We start from the raw sequence: 13,650 nt of genomic DNA on the forward strand, positions 1-13,650 counted from the left end.
TTAATTAGATTAATTAAACATTAATTAAGATTCAAGTATTAAATAATTGTTGATGTGCCTGTCTTCAGCTAAGGCATGATTCAGGATCTCACCTTCTATCCCTAGATATTTATTAAGGTCTGCTCTTCAACAAAGATAGGCCCCTCTAAGAGAGAGTTAAACTAATTTTTTGTCATGCTTGGCGGGGTGCGACTGAAGGGAGATCAAAGAAGGGGAGGGACATTGCTTCTCTTGGGGCCCTGGAGGATCTAAGGCTTGTTAGGCCCTGTGAAATGTGTGTGGCTGGTTCAGGAGGCAAACAAGGCCTCCCTCCTTCCTCTGCCTGGGGAACCAACCATTCCCTCTGCAGGTGGGAAGAAGTACATGCTGGCTTCATCTCCAAAGATCAAGGAGTAACTTTGGACCATGGGGACAGGTGCTCTTCCCAGATCAGATGCTCATCAAAGAATTCTGACCTAACGCCTGGAGGTCACCCCTGACAAAGGTATTTCTTTTAGTAAAAATCAAACAAAACTTTAAACTCCCTGGAAAAAAGGTAATGGGTGGTTCAGGGTAGTTGCTATGACTACTGTCTTGCTAAGCTGTCCCTAGAAAAGGGGAAGTGAGCCATCTCTCCCCTGTTGTGCATTCTCTGTCCACCCTGGGAAATACACGAGGGAATAGAAGGGACTTGATAGTTGCTGGCAGGTCCAACAACTCTTGCCTCAGCACGGACTGGCCTCAGGTGGAGTATCTTGGGTATGCAATCCCACTTGGTCTTCAGAGAATCTTCAAAGATGCTCTAAGACGTGTACCTCCATTAGATGGAGGAAGAAACCAACGGTTGGACAAGTGAAGCAATGTCCCCAAAGTCTGAAAGCCAGTGAGAGGCAGATGTTGGTTTAAAGTCTGTTTGCCTTCCTCCAAATCCCAGTGGCTTTCTATGGTCACCCCCACACCCCACACCCCCACTCCACGGTGACTGCTGTAGAGGGGAGCAACGCTGAGAAAAGCATGGGAAAACACCTGCAGTCTGCAGAATACAGAAAGGAGCAGTAACACCGAGATCCCCGGAGGGGCTCTGAAACCAGTCTGTGTCTTTAGTTCTTAGATTTCCTTTGGTTCTTGGTAAGATTCCTTTGAGAAAATTCTAATCTGTCTCAACTGAACAAAAGGCAAGCATATGTCGTTACCGTCTTGTCAGGAGGATGGCAGCCGGACTTTGAATGCCCTCTAACTTCTATTGCAAATGGCGAATATGATCATGCCTTTTCCCTCCGAAATTACACCTCAGAGTCAGTCACTGTGGAATCTTTACAGAATACAGGGTACCTCTTCAATCGTTTTATTTTGAACAACAAAATGAAGACGTGTTAGCCTTAAGCATCTAAAGCAAGGCTGCTATGGGATCCTGTGGAAGATTCCTGGCAATACAGGAGAGTAGAGGAAAGAGAAATCTGACCCACATTTGGCACTTATTCCTGGGGACCTGACCCCTCAACTGTTGAATGTTGGAGGCCACAGTGAACAAACCATATAAAGATCACATTAAAAATCAATACGACTACATACTATCTTTTAAAAATAAGTGGTTAGTCTCTGAAATCACAAATAAGGAAAGAATTATTGTAACTTGGGGTAAATTTTCCAATGACAACATCATACTTAGATTTAAAAAGTGCTGGAGGTCTAGCAACCTGGATGGGTCCGCAGCTGATGTGCTCTGAAGGCTGGTTCAAAGACTGAGACACTGACGCGTAAGGCACACTGGAAAGGTTTGATTAAACGGATTGCTTTGTGAGTGGGTAAAGGCCGTATGTCTGCGTTATAAACATGATGTGATTTTTTAAATATACCACTTAAACTATTAACATACTAATCAGGACTATTGAACACTACATCCAAAAATAATGATGTACTATATGTTGGCTAACTGAGTTTAAATTTAAAAAAAAAAAAAAAGGAGTTTTTTTTAAAGAGCAAGGGAGGGGCAGAGGGGGAAGCAGACTCTGCTGAGCAGGAAGCCCAACATAGGGCTCGATCCCAGGAACCTGAGGTCATGACCTGAGCCAAAGGCAGACGCTTAACTGACTGAGCCACCCGGGCACCCCACTTAAACTATTAACATATTAATCAGTGTTTATAAATTAACAAATAGCATATGTGATTTTAAGTATGTGCAAGTAATTAAAATATATTAACTATTACATGCAGTTTGTCTCTTTCATGTCTATCCTGACACATTTTTATATTCATAGCAACAAAATCCTCTCTTAAACACTCACTGGGTAAATGGGGATGCTCTAATGTTCAGAGTCACCTCACACGTGGTGCTTACTCAATATCTCCACCCACGACTTCACTATCATCGAAGGGATGGCGGTATCCTAAGTCATACGCATTTTAGCCTGACACACAGTCGGTCCTCAGTCAAACGGTGTTGAGTTGTTGCCATCATTTTAGAGATACAGAAGTAAAGACCCCACTGGGATAGAAGACCGGGCCAAAGCCCACAGCTGATAACAAGCAGAGCTGGCTGCTTCTGGAACAGTTTCCTGACACCCCAGCCAAGGCACAAGCCACTATCTCAAGCTGGAAAGCAAGGAGACATTTCCTCCTCTGCTGGGACCAGAGCCCCGGCACTGGGCAAAGACTGTACAATGGCTTGTCTTGGAAGCCACAGAGCTGGAGGCCATCTGCAGATGCGATGCTGTTGGATCTGGCCACTGCCCGGGACAATGCCACACACGTATATTTGGCCTTTTGCTAATTGGTTATCCATTCATGATCGCTGCAATGCAGAACTGACATTTGGTTTAGAAATTCCCACCTTTTTCTTTTTTTTTCCATTTCAGACCTTATCTCTTTTCTCTCACATTCTTTTCATCGCGTGATAGCAGCACTGCACGCTGCCCATGCGCTCATGTGAGCAGCACTGCCTGGGAACTCACTCCCAGCACTTTTCTGGAGGGGACAAGTGCCATGGAAAATTTTCAGATGTGTGGTAACATACAAAATACTAGGAAAAGGGCTTGGCAGAACTGGCCTTGCAGCGAGGCTGCTAATGTTGCAAGTTGGCATGTGTTTTGGTCACTGACACTAAATTTAGTCATGTTTAGAGGAAAGGTTTTTTTTTTACTTTAATCATTTTATTGAGATGTGGAGACATATTCTCACAGTTAAAAAAAATGTGGTCTCCCAATATAATTTTAAGAAGAACACTTTAAAGAAAGGTTAACATTCCCTTAAATAAGAAGCGTAGGGAGTGTGTGTCTGTGTGCTCCATCCTCCTCAGTTCTGGACAAGTCGGGCTTTCAAAGGCAAAACTGTCACTTGGTGGGGTCGTGCTGCAGTCGTAAGAGGTTTTTTGGCCTTGCTGCCCTCCCACCATGGGACTGATCAAAAAGTCCTTCTTGACATCCCAACTCTTCCTTTCCATGCCCTCCCCAGGCCCCAGCTCGCTCTGAGTTTCCACCATAAACATTCCTCCGAGGGAGTCAGTCGGGAATGGCGTGCCTCCCTCTAGGCATTTAGGTCCCGGGAGGGTAGGGAGAGAGGAGAATTCAGCGGGTCCTCTGGGGCAAGGCCTTCATTGTTGCCATGGAAAAGGCTCAAGAACCAAAAGCCTCAGTCTTCAGCGGAGACATGTCAGGTCAGACTCTGAGAATGCTGTTTGGAGGTCCCTCGATGTTTTCCCAGGGCCCCGGGGAAAGACAATCCTGACAAAGGGGCCAGGCCCCAGCACCACTCCACTCTCTGCCGTACCTGTCCCCCTGCCCTCTGCCCCCTGCCCTCCACCTCTCTGAATGGGCCTCAAGGGGCCTACTTCTGAGTGTGGCTATGTGGGAAGACCATTCCAGATTCAGACTGCTGGCAGGGGTGGGGGAATACTTCCACTTCTGAGCTAAAATCACCATTGTCAAGAACAAACATTTACTAGGACCCCCCCCCCCCCGAAGTGATAGCCTTTAAGTTACTGCAGATTTACTGTTTCAGAAGGACCAAAAGCCAAAAGGCCGTTGTGAATTCTCAGTGTGATCGAGAAATTGTTGGCGCACACATCATTCTTTTCCTCCCTGATTTATACACACATATCAGTCACCACCTAAACCCTACAAAGGAGTCTCATAGTTTCAAAGATAGAGTCCAGATCTATGAAGGGCCCTCAAGACCAGACCTTGCTTACCCCTCTGGCCTCACACTGTACCACTGACCCCTCTTTCTGTGCACCCAGCCACCTTGTCTTCTTCCTGGGGAAACTTTCCCTGATCCCTCAGTCCTCTCTGGACCTCCATCCCTGCCCCCAATTCTGCACTCTCCTAACAACTTAGTAATCCTTGCGGGACATTTATCGTTGTAGTCAAGCAATTAACTAGTTGGTTATTTATTCCACATTCCTGAATGTCAGCACCTAGAGGCAGTGACCATGTCTGTCTTATCGTCCAAGGCTTTAGGACTGTGCCTGGCACATATAATGAGTACAAAATATTTGTTTGCATGAATAATGAATATGTGTTTGAATGAAGAATGAGTCGAGGTGTCAGAATATCTGGGCAGGCGCACGGAATATGGGGGTATGTCTGGCCCAGCCGACGAGCTCCAGGAGCTAGAGGCATGCAGCCTGGCTAGGTGGTGGTGGCGGCCAGAGGATCGGGACAGGGCAGGTCAGCCAGGAAGCATTTTACCAGAAGACCTCAGGCTGCCCTGCCGGCTGGGCTCCTCCAATGCTGAGCACAGAGAGCACTCAGGGATTCGTCTTTCTGGTTCCATGTGTTTCCGAGGAACCCAAGATTGAAAGGGAAAACAGTTTCGGAAGAAGCACAACATTCTTTTATTCTTGAAAGTCTGGAAGTCCTCATGAGGAACAGGACAAGTGAGAGTGGCCATCCCTATTTTTCACCCCGCACAGCCCAGAGGGACCCTGCTCATCCGTGGGCAGTAGGAAAGTCATGCAGGGGTTTGCGGCACCCATGGAAAGAACACCGCTGGCTTTCAAGTCAGAAATACTTGGGTTCAGATCTCTGTTTCCACTTGCTAGCCGGGTGAACTCAGGCAAGTGACTTAACCTCTCCTTGAACTTCAATCGCTTTATCTGTAAAATGGGCGTAGTTACTGGGTCACTGGAGGAATGAAGAGATCACAAGTGGAGTGTCTGAGGCAGGGAGGCCCTGTAAGTCATGTACAGCTACAACTACTGAGGCCTATTGCTACTAGCTCCTGGAGGGATGTCGGCTTCAGACCACTGAATTTTGACCCTTATTGTTTTTATTAGCAGTTATATAATCATCCACTGTAAGGCAGGAGTTTATATAGCTGTTAGTTTGCTTCTCAAATAATAGAAAACATTCTTTTTTTCCTTTTAACAACTGGTAGTTTGTTTCTCAAATAATAGAAAACATTCTTTTTTTCCTTTTAACAGCCCATTGGTCGAATTTAATCCAATTACAGTACTATTTGGGAAACTTTATGGTTAGGATTATCTGCAGCAATCAATACTCTCTTGGCTTAGGGAGAAGGGAAGCCCACTCCATTCTGCTGTCCTGGAAATGCTGGGCTCAGGTGTGGAGGCCCATTGCCAGGTAACGTTAGAAAGAACACACACAGAGACACACATTCCTGAACCATGAGCGTGGGGCTCTTGTCTGCTCCTTATAAGGAGCGAGTTATCATCAGTCTTGCAGAAAGGTCACTGCTATTTCTCTGTCCTCAAGTGCCTGAAATCAGTTTTCCTCCGTGGGGTGGGGCGGTGATTAAGCAGGGTAAATATGTCAGCACTTCACGTATCCAATTATGAGGATGTTGACAGACCCTTGCAGCAGAGCTGGGTTTTGGGTTTTTGTCTGATCCTAGGGACTCTCAGGAGACGTACTTGGATGCGTCCCCAGTCCCTCCCTGCCAGGGGCAAGTGAACCTGAAGACCCACTTTTGCAGCTAGAGAGCTAGCTGCAAAAGTTGGCCTGGTTGAAGGAGCTGGAGCGGGAGCTGCGTTTGTCCCCTGGTCACCCCTCTTTTCTCCTTTCTGCCCTTTCCCCTCACCAGTAGGCCTTGAGCATTGACATGTGGACCCGGTGGCTGCTGGGAGGAGCAGGGGCCCAGAAAGCGGCAGATGATGCTTTCCTTCCTCTCAGAAGGGTCAGCTCTTCACATCTCACAGAAGCAAGGACGTGGAGTGGCCACCCTGGGATCTCCGATCCTTGAGCCTCGCGTCCCCGCTGAAGCCCGTGTCCTGTCCATCCGTCTCCTGTTCTCAGGGCTCCACTGCACCATCTCGCTCGCACCCGGGGCACAGTCTGACATTCCCCAGTCTTGTGTGGATCATGGTGCTTTCTTGGGCCAACTGGTCTGGCCTCCCCTCCAAGCCCACAGGCCCCTCATCAGCAGATATAGTTTGCACCTCCTCTGTAACCCTGCAGGGCCCAGCCTAAGGGCTAGGCATTAAATGCGGGCTAAGAAAAGCTTTCGATGGCTTGATGGAAAGTTGAGGAGGTTCCAAGGTCCATAAAGCCCGGATGATCCTTTTCTTTCTATTCTTCATTGAGAAGGAGCCCAAGGTTGTTGAGAGCTGGTTATCTGAAGGCATATAGGTCTCTGCCAGCTGACACTTGCTCCTGATTATGCCTGCAGCTGACTAGGCCCCAGTATTCTGCTGTCCCCTGGGCCTTCAACTTGAGGGCAGCCACTTTTAAATCCACGTTAAGATTCTCCCCCAGTCCCACGAGAGTGAGCCCTGCTGAGTGCCCAGGATGTCCTCAGACATCAGGGCAAGGGAAGTCGAGCTGCCGCCCTGCCACGGGAGCCTTCCGAGTAGCTCAGGACTGAAAACCTCCATTCATGCCCATCCCCCATCTACCTTTCTTCTATCCCTGGGCGCCTTTTAAAAGCTTTTAACTTATCGATTCCCTGCTGTCACTTTCCACAGCCTGGGAACTCAGACCAACTTCTTAACATCCCCTTTGTGGTTCTCTGACATCTTTTATAGACCTTCCTGTCTTTTACGGGTTTTACCTTAATCGCTAAAACAGCAAATAAGAGTAAGAGGCATGGGGAAGGTACAAAGGTTCTCCTAACTGTCCTTTCAGCCCCTGCTGATAAAAGGCTAAGTTGGTGCAACTTTTATGGGCAGGGAATGGGCAGTATTTCCTTGCAAAATTCATCTGCTTTAGCTCTTCCACCAGATGTTTATGACCTGAGAAGGGCAGGGGCCAGCCCAGGATGCCAGTGAGCACAAGGCTGTCCCTGCCTGCTGCTCACTGCCGGTGCAGTGGGACCTGGCCCAGAGGAAAGGGTTGCTTTAGGCTGTTGCATGCCGTTCATCATCTCCAGGGCTGGGTTGAGGAGCCGGTATTTAAGAAATTATGGCATCTATGCAAACGAATGAAACTTGACCACTCTCTCAAAGATAAATTCCAAATGGATGAAAGACCTTGATGTGAGACAGGAATCCATCAAAATCATAGAGGAGAACATAGGCTGCAACCTCTTTGATATCGGCCACAGCAACTTTTTTCATGACACATCTCCAAAGGCAAGAGAAACAAAAGAAAAAATGAACTTGTGGGACTTCATCAAGATAAAAAGCTTCTGCACAGCCAAGGAAACAGTCAAAAAAACTAAGAGGCAGCCCATGGAATGGGAGAAGATATTTGCAAATGACACTACAGATAAAAGACTGGTATCCAAGATCTACAAAGAACTTCTCAAACTCAATACACAAGAAACAAATAAATCAAAAAATGGGCAGAAGATATGAACAGACACTTTTCCAATGAAGACATGCAAATGGCTAACGGACACATGAAAAAATGTTCAAAATCATTAGCCATCAGGGAAATTCAAATCAAAACCACACTGAAATACCACCTTATGCCAGTTAGAAAGGCAAAAATTGACAAGGCAGGAAACAACAAATGTGGGAGAGGATGTAGAGAAAGGGGATCCCTCCTACATTTTTGGTGGGAATGCAAGTTGGTACAGCCACTCTGGAAAACAGTGTGCAGGTCCCTTAAAAAGTTAAAAATAGAGCTACCCTATGGTCCAGCAATTGCACTACTGGGTATTTACCGCAAAGATACAGACGTAGTGAAGAGAAGGGCCATATGCACCCCAGTGTTCATAGCAGCATTGTCCACAATAGCTGAATTGTGGAATGAGCTGATATGCCCTTCAACAGATGACTGGATTAAGAAGATGTGGTCCATATATACAATGGAATATTACTCAGCCATCAGAAAGAACGATTACCCAACATTTGCAGCAACATGGATGGACTGGAGGAGATTATGCTAAGTGAAATAAGTCAAGCAGAGAAAGACAATTATCATATGGTTTCACTCATTTACGGAACATAAGAAATAGCAGGAAGATCGGTAGGAGAAGGAAGGGAAGAATGAAGGGGGGAGGTAAACAGAAGGGGGAATGAACCACAAGAGACTATGGACTCTGGGAAACAAACTGAGGGCTTCAGAGGGGAGCGGAGTGGGGGATTGGGATAGGCCGGTGATGGGTATTAAGGAGGGCACATATTGCATGGATCACTGGGTGTTATACGCAAATAATGAATCATGGAACACTACATCAAAAACTAAGGATGTACCGTATGGTGACTAACATAACATAATAAAAATTTATTTAAAAAAAAGAAATTACGGCATCTGAGCCCATAATGTTAAAAAATGGAACTTTTGTAGTAATACTGAGGATCACTCTATTGATGTTGCAAAAAAAAAAACCCAACAACAACAAAACCAAAACACAATGTCTAATCTCTCTAGTAAGAACTAAGCTTTTCTTTAAAAACTTCATGCATTTTGATCAATCCATCTGCAAAATTGGAGATGAACAGAAAAATATGAAATAATTAAAAACAGAAATTTCTATACAATATTAATGATTGAAAAATCTATTATTTTGAACCTTTTGAAAAAGTTAAGAGATCTCCAATAGTTGGCTGCTTACATAAATAGAACAGTTAGGACAAGCTACACAATGCCAGATAAACTACATAAGGTGATCTATGGCAGAAAAATAAAAGTTCATCCTTGTCCAAATCTTTGTCACAGAAAATAGTCTCCTAGAAGTGGGGGCTGTGACAAGGCAGAGAAAGGGAATTGGCTTGTGTCGGCCACCTGCCTGAACTATTACCACATGAGAATTCAATAGAATTCGTTAATTCCAGGGATTCTTCAGGGACAGGAAGCCCATCATCAAAATATAGCGGGTGTTTTCCCCTGAGGTTTCTCAGAACAGTGAGACAATGGCACAAATTTAGCTTAGCAGGAATTTGAGACTGAATGTAGCTTTAACTTTCCAAAGAATGAGAAGTACAGGTGAACTTGTAGCTTATTTGGTGATGATAGGAGCCTTCCTGTGCTCACCAAGAACTTTTGGGAAGGAAAATACATCTCACTGGACTACTGGGTGGACTTGTTGCTTCTAGTAAAGTCACTACTTAGAAGCAAATTAGAAAAATATGTGATAATTGGTTTAACAGGGCTTCAAACATCATAAAGGTGGTGGTCAGAATAATCATCCAAAACAGAAATTATAAATAGAAATATTCAGATTTTAAAACAAGAATTAAGTAGATTGTGGGAACAAGAAAATCATTTTACTTTTGGTCAAGATCCTGGTAGTGTAGCTAAGGATGCAAAATGCTTACTTAGGATACCTGCATTTAGAGACTTCATCTTGGTTATTCGAAACATGCTTGGACTATGAGACTTCCAGAAACATGTCTCAACTGAAAATTTTGATCTATGAAAGAAATCAAAACCATTTTTTCTCTTGTAAAAAAGCCACATCAAGAAACCACTAATGAAACCTTAACAAAACAATCTATTTCACATCGAAGTAAGAAGAATATCCAAAAGAAATAACTTCAGATTCCATGAGGATTGTTACATTTGCAGCATTTGAGATTGATTCATGTGGTTATTCAGTAACATTGTTGAAGAACTACTGATACAATACTGTGTCCTGCATAAGAATATAATTAATTCTGTGTGAAAAAGACGACAGGACGTGTTACTAGGAACCACAAAGACCAGTCATCAACATTGTGCTTCAGAAGAAGGCCCTGGAATGTGTGCAGAGATTTTCTCATGTTGAGAAGACTTTGAAAGTTTAAAAAATGTCATAGCAAATAATATTAAATTTTTTTTGTCCACACGGATACTGTGAATGCAAAACGCCTTCGTTATTAGTAAGCCAATGTGTTATGATACCAATATTGGTTTTAAAAAATTAAAACCATCCATGCCTCTGGCATGATAATCATGAAATTAAACCAGGGGTTTATATTTAGGTCGAAGGTTGTTGTTGAAAGTTCATACAATTTTTAAGAGTTGAGAGTATTTTTACTGTCTGTTTTGTTATGTTTTGCAAGAATTTCGATGTCATGTATGTATGTGTTGTCCCTATAAAAAAGAAAAAAGTGAATATATTTGTATGATGATGATGCTGGAAATGTCTATGATGTCGGTTAATTTATACTCAATTTTTCTTGTATCTAGATTTCTAATATTTTCAGTTCTGTATTATTCAAGCTTCCTTTGAATAAGTTTACTAAGCTTTTCTTTAAAAACTTCATGCATTTTGATCAATCCATATGCAAAATTGGAGATGAACAGAAAAATATGAAATAATTAAAAACAGAAATTTCTATACAATATTAATGATTGAAAAATCTATTATTTTGAACCTTTTGAAAAATGATGTTTTTAGGAATTTTTAATGGTGTGAAAAAATGCTCAAAATATGTTAAGTGAAAAGAGAAAAAAACGAATACATCCCAATCACAAAATGATATGACATATATGTGTGTCTGTGTGTGTGACTGTGTGTGTTATGTCAAAGCATACCAAGATGTCAACAACTTAACAGTAATTCTTTCTGAGTGTTGGGAACTTAGGCAATTTTTATTCTCTTTTTTATGTTTTTCTGTATTTTCCAAAATAGCTATCATCAAATTTTCTACACGATCGTGAAAAAAATTGGAAAAGAAAAAAGCGTACTTGGAAAAGCCCCTCAGGTAACAATGAAAAACTTAAAACAGAGGGCTTACTTACTATGTGAGGTGCTTTACACACACCTCAGGTATCATGTGTGTCCTTACAACAGGGCTGGGGTGGATGTTAGTGTCCTTGTTTTCTAGATCTGGAAGATTCCAAGCCTCAGGGGGTTAAATAACTTGTCCAAGGTCACACAGCTCTCATGGATGGACCAGGATCCCTCAGCGCCCCTGTCTCATCAGAACATCTCAGGCACATCCTGCTTACCTTCCCTTGTGCAGTTGGGCGCTCACTCCCCACTTTGTGCCTCCTTTGTGCCTGAGCCCACCCTGGTTTGGAGGGACCCTGTCTCCCTGGGAGCTCCCTGCCAGCAGGAGGGCCAAAGCTGCTTTTAGAGCAAATACGTATGAATCTTGGACATGCCCAGGCCCTAGCCTGACATTGCATCACCCCCGTCTCTATCTCCTGTGTACCCTCGGCCCAGCCCTGGTCTCTCTCCAAGTGACATGCAGGTCACAAGGGAAGGACACCAACACCTGTGTCTTTTCTCTGCCTGTGGTCACATCCTTTGGCTTTGACAGTTTTGAACTTATCAGGTGTTGGGGGGGGACTGTCTTCCCCAGCACTGGGCTCTCAGAAGCCCCCCTAGACTGTGTGGGACAGAGCAGCTCTGAGGGCTCCTTCCTGGCTGCTCCCACCAGTAGTTCTGCCCCTGGGCTGGTTGTGGAGAAAGTGCCGGGGAGCCTCAGGGCCCCTGGAGAGGGCGCTGTCAGGAAAGCTCAGTAGGAAAGTGTCCGCAGCTCTACCGCTGTGCCTGTGGGCCACACGCTTAGCCTTTCTGAGGCCAGCCCAGGGGCCCAGGAGACCATGCGCAGGAAAGCACATTGTAAACCAGTAAACTCTACGTAAATATCAGGTGTGACTCGGCAGAAAGGGACAGGAATCAAAGGACCAGAATACCCAGCCAGAGGAGTCTTCCCTGCTTTAGTAACTGCTGATCCCTGGCACCTAGGATGCTACCTGATACACAGCTGGCCCTCAGTGCAAACTGGTTAAACGAATGAACAAAGGGTCCCCGGTGGCTCGTCCCCTCTCTTTCAATCAGTGGCATTTCACTTCCATGCCAAGAAAGCAGGTGCTGTGGGAAAGTGGGAAAAGGCCTGGAAGGGGATGGTTTCTCGCTGTGCAAACTTGGGCCAGTGCTTTGTCACTTGGGGCCTCAGTTTGCCTGTCTATCAGGTGGGAATAATTATATGATTCACAGACGGCATCCCAAGTGGCCAGCAAATGAAAACACAGAGGATTGAAAACTTTCATGTATATGGTGCTTTTTGTCTATAACATGTCGGGCTATAGCAGCCCAGGCAGGGATTCCTAAAAGACCCCTCCAGATCCTCACCTAGGTTCCAGCGAGAAGTCAGTCTCTAAGGTGAAGAAAATCTTTTATTTATTAGAAGTTGCCTGTATTAGGATGAGTCAAGTTATCTGTGTGGGTAGAAATGTGTTTATTTAGAGATTGAATTCCTGATTTGTGTCCAATATTTCCTAATGATCCATTTACGGAAAGGGAAATACGCCCATACAGAACCAGTTAACAAAGTCTTAAGAAACCAATAAATCTCTGCGTTTATCTAACAAATGGGCCAACTCCTGACTCAGCTTCCTCAAGTCAGGAGCCTTGAGGGAATGTAGAGAGCTCCCTAAACAGATACGAAAGCTCTTATTTCATCACTGAAATACCTTTTCTGGAAGGCAGTGCTGAGCTCCAACGTGCAAACCAGCTTGGCTACAACCCGCAGGGTCCAGAGTGCTTGCAGTGATGGCCTCCCTATTATGTGTATCAGATTTTCCCAGGGGCTTTCCTCCCTCCCATGCTCACCTGTACCCCTGCCCCTTCCCCCAGATCCCTCTCTACTTGCTGGCTGGACCTGGACTCTAATGAGGACAAAGTTTTCCATTGTTGGTTAAAGAGATAGCCTAAATAAACATACATGGTCAAGGGTCAGTGACCAAAGCACGTTTCTGTCCTTGGCTTCTCCATCAACATAGAGCAGCCTCCCTCATTATCTCCTTCTTGAACCCAGAGACACAGGAGGAAGGTCTACAAGAAAACACACACCCTAATTTGCCTTTAGTCCATGAAGGCCATGGATGTGAGGTGCACTGCATGCTGTGCTGAATTGAGCCATGAACTATCTAGGCATCATTTATCCTTGAACAAACCACTTAACCCCTCCAATCGTCAGTTTTCTCATCTGTAAAATGGAGTGGTTAGACTGGAAAATTTCAAGTGCCTTCGTAGTCCTCAAAGAATGTTGCCCCTGCGTTCCCCAGGTCACCTGCTCCTGTGTGAATTCAGTAGAACATCACCTCTTGCCCTCCTGGAGTGAAGACAGACCCAGGGGACACCTGATAACAGTGCTCTGAGGCTCTCCCTGTCTACGCTCCATTACACCTGAGTCACAGGAAGAGTCAGATCTATGTGGGTTCTTGGTCTTTGCTGCTAACTAGCTGTGTGTGATCTTGAAAAATCTTTGCACCTCTGGATCTTTATCTCTAGAAGTGAGTGATACATCCCACCTGGCAGAGTCCATGGAAGTTACAGTTTTTAGTTTGTTTGTTTGCTTGCTTGCTTGTTTGGGATACCGCCTGGCTCTCCACA

General features: G+C 44.7%; 1 pseudogene; it reads left to right on the top strand.

Annotated features, from left to right (window-relative positions):
* The first annotated feature begins 2,355 nt into the window (after nucleotides 1–2,355).
* LOC113254303 (KATNB1-like protein 1) lies at nucleotides 2,356–9,696 on the top strand (annotated as a pseudogene).
* The last annotated feature ends 3,954 nt before the right edge of the window (nucleotides 9,697–13,650 follow it).

This window comes from Ursus arctos, unplaced genomic scaffold (genome assembly GCF_023065955.2).
Source record: "Ursus arctos isolate Adak ecotype North America unplaced genomic scaffold, UrsArc2.0 scaffold_12, whole genome shotgun sequence".
Taxonomy (NCBI): Eukaryota; Metazoa; Chordata; class Mammalia; order Carnivora; family Ursidae; genus Ursus; species Ursus arctos.